General features: G+C 41.1%; 1 long non-coding RNA gene across 1 annotated transcript; it reads left to right on the top strand.

Moving 5' to 3' along the window:
- Positions 1–3,222: 3,222 nt before the first annotated feature.
- Positions 3,223–4,266, top strand: LOC138413523 (uncharacterized). Its single transcript, XR_011245879.1, has 3 exons — positions 3,223–3,329; positions 3,844–3,899; positions 4,081–4,266. It is a non-coding gene; the product is annotated as an uncharacterized lncRNA (long non-coding RNA).
- Positions 4,267–7,996: the final 3,730 nt, after the last annotated feature.

The raw sequence follows: 7,996 nt of genomic DNA on the forward strand, positions 1-7,996 counted from the left end.
TGGATGATGCTCCAAAACCAGGTTTACATAAATCAAGGGAGAAATGGGAGTCCGATTTGGGTGTGATAATGGGTACAGCGCTCTGGTCTGAATTGTGTCAAAAAAGTGCCACTATTAACTCCAGATACAGGCTGACCTATTATAACTTTCTCCATCAAACCTATCTTACGCCACAGATATTGCATAAATATAAACCTGAGATATCCAGCTTGTGTTTTAGATGTAGTATAGAAAAAGGCTCATTCCTGCACTGCACTTGGTTATGCACAAAACTTAACACATTCTGGCATGATTTTTCTGACATCATGACAATACTTCTTGGAGTGCATCTCCCATTAGATCCTCAAACCTGCTTATTAGGAGACACTACAAATATTGATGCACGATTAAGAAAAGCTCAAAAGAAGTTTCTCTCATTGGCCTTGTGTGTTGCCAGGAAGTGCATCACCATCACGTGGAAGTCGGACCAACTTTCTATAGGAAGATGGGTTTCAGAAATGAATAGCTGTGCTCCACTTAGAAACACTATAATACTTTTACAGAGATGTTGCAGCCTTATTTAGCATATATGGACACATTGCCGCCTTCAATAGTGGACGGGTTGTAGATTTATAGGTTCCTTGCCGTTAGCGATTATTGTTTGTCTACCTTGCCTCTCGACTGTTTTTATTATGCTAATTTCTTCATTATTTTTATTTTCTACCTCTCTTTCACTGTTTGTTTGTAGGTGGGTTGGGGGAGGGTTTTCTGAGTTGTGTATTTGTGTTTTGTTGAATTGAAAACTGAAAACAAAAATAAAACATTCTAAAAAAAAAAAAAAAGATGGAAGACAGATGACTCAGGTGTTTCTCTCTGGCCAAACCCCTCGTTATTGCCTCGTAAACCCTCAGTTGGTAAATCAGGTGGTTGAAGTCAGCTCTTTTCAACCTGATCCCGCTCTGCTGCAGGAGGAAACAGGCCTGCCGACTTGTGCCCAGTAAGGGCACTGAAGGCTTATATTGCACGCACACAGTCTCTGAGGTGCTCACACTAGTTATTTGTCTGTTTTGTTGGTAAAAAAGTTGGAGATTATGGCATCATTTAAGGTAAAGACCATGGTGAAGTCTCATAGATGCATAGTTATGTTCATAACTTAGGATCCTGTCAATCATCATCTTTAATATTAAGAAGGTAATGAAAGTTAAACTAACACACACACCATTCATTCATATGGATGCACTGCCCCAAACTTGACTCGGAAATGTTTCACTTAATACAATTCAATTCAATTTTATTTGTATAGCGCCAAATCATAATACACATTATCTCAAGGCACTTTACATAGAAGGTCAGGACCTTAAAATCAAAATATAAAGAAACCCAACAGTTCCCACAATGAGCAAGCACTTTGGCAACTGTGGAGAGGAAAAACTCCCTCATTAACAGGGAGAAACCTCTGGCAGAACCAGGCTCAATGTGGGCGATCATCTCGACCGGTTGGGGTGAGCAAAGAAAACAGGGGAAGGAGATGAGAGAGGGGTGGAAAAGAGGGGATAGAAGAGAGAGGGATAGTGGGGAGGGGGAAGTAGGTGAGAGAAAGACCGGGGACACTTGAGCGCCATCAGGTATCAGATCTGACTAGTTAAAAAGTGAACAACAGTGTAAAGACTATTAATTACTGTGAATAACAGACACATTAGATATCATAATTAATTACTGCGATATTGTAATTAGTAATAGGAGAAGTTGTTGTCCTGAGGTTCCGGGGTCAGAGATATCTGAAATGAGAGAGAAAAAAGAGAGAGAGAGACTATGGGAGTACGAAGTGAAATAGTCATTGAAATGTATTAAAATAAATAAATGAGTGAATGTGGGGGGGCAGAGAGACAGAGAGAAGTGGAGAGGTGCTCAGTGGATGATGGGAGTTCCCCCAGCAGTCTAGACCTATAGCAGCATAACTAAGGGATGGTTCAGGACTCACCTGGTCCAGAAGTAACTATAGGCTTTATCAAAAAGGAACGTTTTAAGTTTAACTTTAAATGCAGAGATGGTGCCTGCCTCCCGAACCCAGTGTGGGAGCTGGTTCCACAGGAGAGGACCTGGTAGCTGAATGCTGTACCTCCTGTTCTAATCTTACTGACTCTTGGAACCACTAGAGAGCCTGTGTTTTGTGAACGAAGTGATCTATTTGGATAATATGGTGTTATGAGCTCTTTGATATATGAAGGTGCTTGATTGTTAAGGGCTTTATATGTGAGGAGCAGGATTTTGAAATTTTTTGGAAATTTTACAGGGAGCCAATGCAGAGAAGCTAAGCCAGGAGTAATATGATCTCTCCTACTAGTTCCTGTCAGCACTCGTGCTGCGGCATTTTGAATCAATGATATGAAATTATATAATTGAAATACTACATTATCATACTGAAGGCCCATTAAGCATAGTACAAGTTAGAAGCTGGTCTTTTCAGGCCACATTTCACACAAGCAAAATCAACTTGCAGATTAGGTAAACATGAACACTCAGCATTATAATTAATATAATAATACTGTTTTGGCAGTGTAACATTAAACACTTAAACAATTCTTCCAGTGATGGACAACCCTGTAACATTCTTTAAAACAAGTGTAGCCTTTAAAGTGGGTTAGGCTCAAAATTGTGGAAATGAACGCTACGGTCATTTCCAAAGTAACAAAAATTCTACTGAAACTATTGTGGTGTACTATTGCACCAACAGAAAATAGAATTGCACACTGCTCACCACACAGTTCAGTGCATCAGATATTTCATTGACAAAACAAACAACAAAAACAAACAAACGAAAAATACATAAATAAAATATTATCAACCATACAATAATGACGGCTGTTACCATTCGGCCAGATCAAGACTGCTTTCAAGTTTAAAGGATGTCCATTTCTAAGTAGTTGCTGGAGAGGATGTTGTCAAACTCTGTGCGAAATTCAGGGTAAGAGCTGTACGTACCTGGTACTTCAAGTGTTGCTCCCATAGACTGTATATAAAGATGGACGTAGTGTCCGTGACGTCACCCGTTGGTTTCTGAAGAGTGAAAATGAGGCTCGTAGAAGGCGTTTCACCCAGCGCCATCTTGCCGGGGCCTGACTCATCCTAGTTCCTGGCTAACCCATATATGGGCAAAGAGGAGGCGCGCGAGTGGACGCTAGGTGTGCCGAGTGAAGACTGACAACTGAGCCACGCCCACAGATCTTATCGTTACCTGGTTGGCTCAGGCTAAGGAGCTAGGCTAAATGCTACCCGCGACTGCTAACCGGCTAGCGCTGCGGTGTTGTTGCTCTGGGATGGTCGCGGTCGTAACATCGAACCGAACAGAGGTAAGTTACCCTGAAACTTTACAACATCAAAACCTATTGATTTATTTATTATCATAATCATACTACATATACTTACAAGCCTCAAGTGGTTTTTGATGTTATTGTGGTAATTCACCGTTTATTTAACACATCTAATGAAGTTTGAAGCAAGTTAACTACCTTTAGTAAAGAGTTGTGTTTTTTCATTTGATTGTAATTTTAATAAGTTAATATTAATAAGCTGCATGTGATACAGACTTGTATAACCGCCATTACTATTACAACCTCTTTTTTTTAGCCTGTTATAGAATTCACAGTGAATTAGACTCAGTGCAGATGTGATTATAATCTCCACACACCACTGTTGTAAACAGTGCTCATATTTATTATATATGTATCTGTTTTAACACTGCGAGAAGTTGAGGGACTTGATGTGGACTGTTATCAACAGCACTGTGAGAGATTATCACCCTTGAATATTACAGATGTGGTAGAAAGACATTTTATATATTTGTACAATGTTTATTTCTTTTAGTACATCAGTTTGACTGAAATCTGTGGTGCTTCCACCGGCTGAACACAGAATAAACTGTAAGTACCCGTCTTGGCTGCTTAACACAGCTGATATTACATGTGTCAAAATTATTGTAATTATTGTATCGTATAGAATCTGTAAATAATCGTGTTTCTCCTCTGTTCCTTCATATCTACAGATGTGACAATGATTTCAGCATAAAACATCCTTTAACATGACTTTTTTCATTTCATGAAGCACTGCAACACCTGATGTCCTCAGAATCCACTGTGGCAGCAGCAACATGGTGGAGATCGGCAGCTTCAGGCTGGTCAACATGATAATAATATTGAGTCAATTTCTATATCCATTATGGTTGGTAAAATTAACACTATCACAACAATGTTCATCTTTTACTTTCTGATTTGATAAACCTTAGATAAAAAGTGTTGTCTTTTCTTTTTTGCCATAAGAGACAGAACACGGTCAGCACAGCTGTATCCCTCAGGTTCGTCCGTCCCTAATAAAATGACAGGAAAAATAAAAGTATGGCATTATTGCAGAGATACGTGTTACTTTCAAACAAAGTCTGTGTCCTTATATTCTGTGGATATTCAAGTATGTATCTGAATATGGTTTGGGATTAAACAGTCTACTACAATTAATGTGCAGTATGGAGTTCTTTCACATTAAAAGTATTGCATATATAATGTAATGCATCATGTGCAATCATTTGCTTTAATTGTTAGTAAGTTATGAAAACAGGTCTATACCTGGTAGGTAAACTGTTCATTCATAAATAAAGTCCAGCTCAACAAGTTTCACACTGCAGCAGCTGCACTAACGTTATTTCTGAAACAATAATCTCATAAAACATTATTACTGAAGTTACTCACAGTAACGTAGTCAAGCCAAATAGGTTGGGGAGCTGAACAACTTTACATAACGTTAGATATCTAACTTGATGATATTCACTAAACACACAGTCGCCTTCAGTTTAAAAGATTTATCACCATGAACTCTAACACTCCTCTCTCCGCTGTGTGAAGGCTTCATGTTGGTTTAATAACTCTCGTCCCTCCCGTTAGCATCGCCATTACTGCTGGTATCTTGCCTGGAGGTTAGCGGAGCTAAGCTAACCAGCCAGGTAATAATAATACCTGCTCATCACTACTGACACGTAAATCAAAGACAGTACTTTACTCACCACAGACACTGCAGCACAGACGTCTTCCACTTCTCCGTCGGGACATCAGCCGAACAACAAATGATAATTTTCATCCGACATGTGAGTGAAAACTCCTCCACAGATTCCGCTCATGCTCGGTGACGGGGATTAGCCTGTTAGCTCAGGTGAAGCCGAGCAGACCACAGGCTAAACAGCCAGAGTGACGAGCTAACGTTGACGTCACGTGTCAATCAAGTGATAATTATTCACAATTTCAAACCTCTAAATTATCTAAACGAGCGAGTTAGAAAAAAATTCACCCCCCCCCCCCCCCCCCCCAGAGTTGTCATGAAGGAAGAACTTACTGATTAAGACTAAAACCGTTTTTTGAACCAGGCTGTAAACAGGTTTAATTCTGCTCTCAAGTCTGGCTTTTTAACATGGGAGTCAGTGGGAATTGACTCCCTCTTGGAGCCAGCCTCAAGTGGCCACCCAGTGAACTGCAGTTATTTGCACGACCATATTGGCCTCAGCGCTCAGCCCGGGATGTTGCCGCTTGGTTGCTCCACAGGTATGAGCAACAGGCCTTCTGCTAAGCCCAGTTTCAACATTAAAGCAAATTATGATTTTGTCAACACATACGACAGAGGACCCAGTGCAAAAGCGTAGGATTTTCTCAGCCTTGGTTTGGTCAGCATTTTTCACATAACGCTGGAGATGGTTAAAGGTTGTCTGCTCTCTCTGAGACAGCACCATCTTTGTTGTTTCAAACAGTTGTGACACTCTTGCCTGTGGCCTTTTTTGACTCGTAAAGAAACAACAGACTTTCCTTGTCCAACAGTTTCGGTTTTACCTGAGAAATAGGTGTGGAGAAGCAATCAACTATAAATTTTGGCTCTTGCAGAATGGCTTTGTGAGCCATTGTTTCTATGGCAGCCTTCATGCCTTCCTTTGGAGGTAGGAAATGGGAACCCATCCTTGTAAAAAGTTCGAGCAAGTCCTCCTCATCATCTTCCTCCATTGTTCCCTGGAGAGCCTTCTCCACAGCAAGGGGAGGTAAGTAGTTGAGAAATTATGCCATCAAGATGTTTACATCAACACTGTCAAGAAGAATAAGATATACTTTTATTGTCACGTTTAACACTTTTACATGTATACATGAAATACACAATGACAGATGCCATGCACACACATATACTGGAGCAGTGGGCTGCTGTTGCCAGTGCCCGGGGAGCAGATATTGGGGGGGCGGTGCCTTGCTCAGGGGCATCTCAGGCCATGGTGAGCGGGAGCGGGGATCGAACCACCAACCTTCTGGTTATTAGACGACCTGCTCTACCGCTGAGCCACTGGCATGACACCATGATCTAACAATCCCTTCACCCAGATATGCCCAACTGCTTGCCATTTGGCCTCACAGAAATCTGGCCTCAGTCGTGGAACTCGCTCTGTTTCCCCCTCACATTGTTTGAGAAATTGCTCCCAGAATGCTGTGTAAACTTCCCTTGACACTCCTGCATCATCTACAGCTTTTTCATTTACAAATTCCATCTTTAAAGTCTAATTCATTATACTGCTGTCCATTAATAAAGCCAAAAGATCTTGAACAACCTTTAACCTGCAAATTAAAGCACACCGTGTTCTATGTGGATTTCCTGGGTTGCTGGCTGAGGTTGATGGGGAAAGCTGGCTGCTTGAATTGGAGGGCAAATTGAAATTCAGTTCACCGTCCTGCCAAAACAACAAAACATACACACGACAAAAGCATAGGGGTCAATGATTGAAGCAGAGGCCAAAGCCTTTATCCTATCCCCTTTTGGTATTTTTGTGTAAAGGTCAAAATAATACTTGATCCAATGTTTCCCTCTTTTCATCTTTTCATAAGACCCTCTCACAAACTGCACACCTCCAGTTTTTAAAACAGGCTTCCTATTTGCAATTTGTTTTATATCCCAGGACAAATTAGCCCCAACCACAGTTGTTATATCTTTAGTTCATTATTATTCATTCAATCAATCATAATTTCATGATTTATATTAAAACAGTGAAAAATACAGTTAAAAGTAATTATGACAACACATGATTTAATTTATGTTACAACAAGGTGGCATTTGGTTATGCGTGCAATGAGATGAGAGAAAAAGGTCAAAGTTTAGTACCATAGAAGAAGAAGAACGTGTTAGCCAGAAGAAGAAGTCTATGTTTTTGTGTACTTCTGATAGTCATTTTTCATCAGTAAAAGATCCATAAAAGACACCAGGATGTCCACTTCGTTTTTAACACTAGCTGCAGTTATGTTCCAACATCAGTATGACATTAACAGTTAAGTTGTGTTTAAAGGATGTGTAATGGGTTTGGTTTGGACCCAATAGCAGCACAAAGACAGGCGGGTATCATTGGTAACAAACTTTATTGTCAGAGCCACAGAACTGCAGGATGCCACAGAGGAGACGAGAGTGACACTCACTCTGCAGAGCGGAATCAGGTAATCACCGGATAGCCAAGGGAGCAGACAGGCAGAATCCAGAAAGGAGCAGGCGAGGATCGTGGTTGGGGACGGAAGGCTGAGGTGATTACCAGGAGATCGGTCAGGCAGGATGGTCGAAGACAAGCAGGGTCGAAACCGGGAGATCAGGCAGAGAAACACTGGAGAGTCTGGTGCAAGCATCGAGAACAATCTGGCGATGAGTGAGAGTGGAGCTGGGGCTTAAATGCAGCCAGAGCAGAACAGAGAGCACAGGTGAGTGGAGTTGGCTTGATGAGAGGGGTGTGTCTGATTGGCAGATTGAAGCAGGCAGGTGCAGAGTGGTGAGAGAGAGATGAACTGTGACAGGATGTGTTTAGAGTTGCTTGCTGTGATGCATCTTACCTGTGCAGTTTGGGAGTTGTAAATCCTGCATAGGTACTGCATTCAGCTCTGCACTTTGACGAAATGGAAAAAGTCAAACCTTGTAAATTCACATACATTATATAGTACAGTATAATGCAATCAGAAATCAGACATGC

The sequence above is a fragment of the Paralichthys olivaceus genome, chromosome 13 (assembly GCF_024713975.1).
Source record: "Paralichthys olivaceus isolate ysfri-2021 chromosome 13, ASM2471397v2, whole genome shotgun sequence".
Classification (NCBI taxonomy): Eukaryota; Metazoa; Chordata; class Actinopteri; order Pleuronectiformes; family Paralichthyidae; genus Paralichthys; species Paralichthys olivaceus.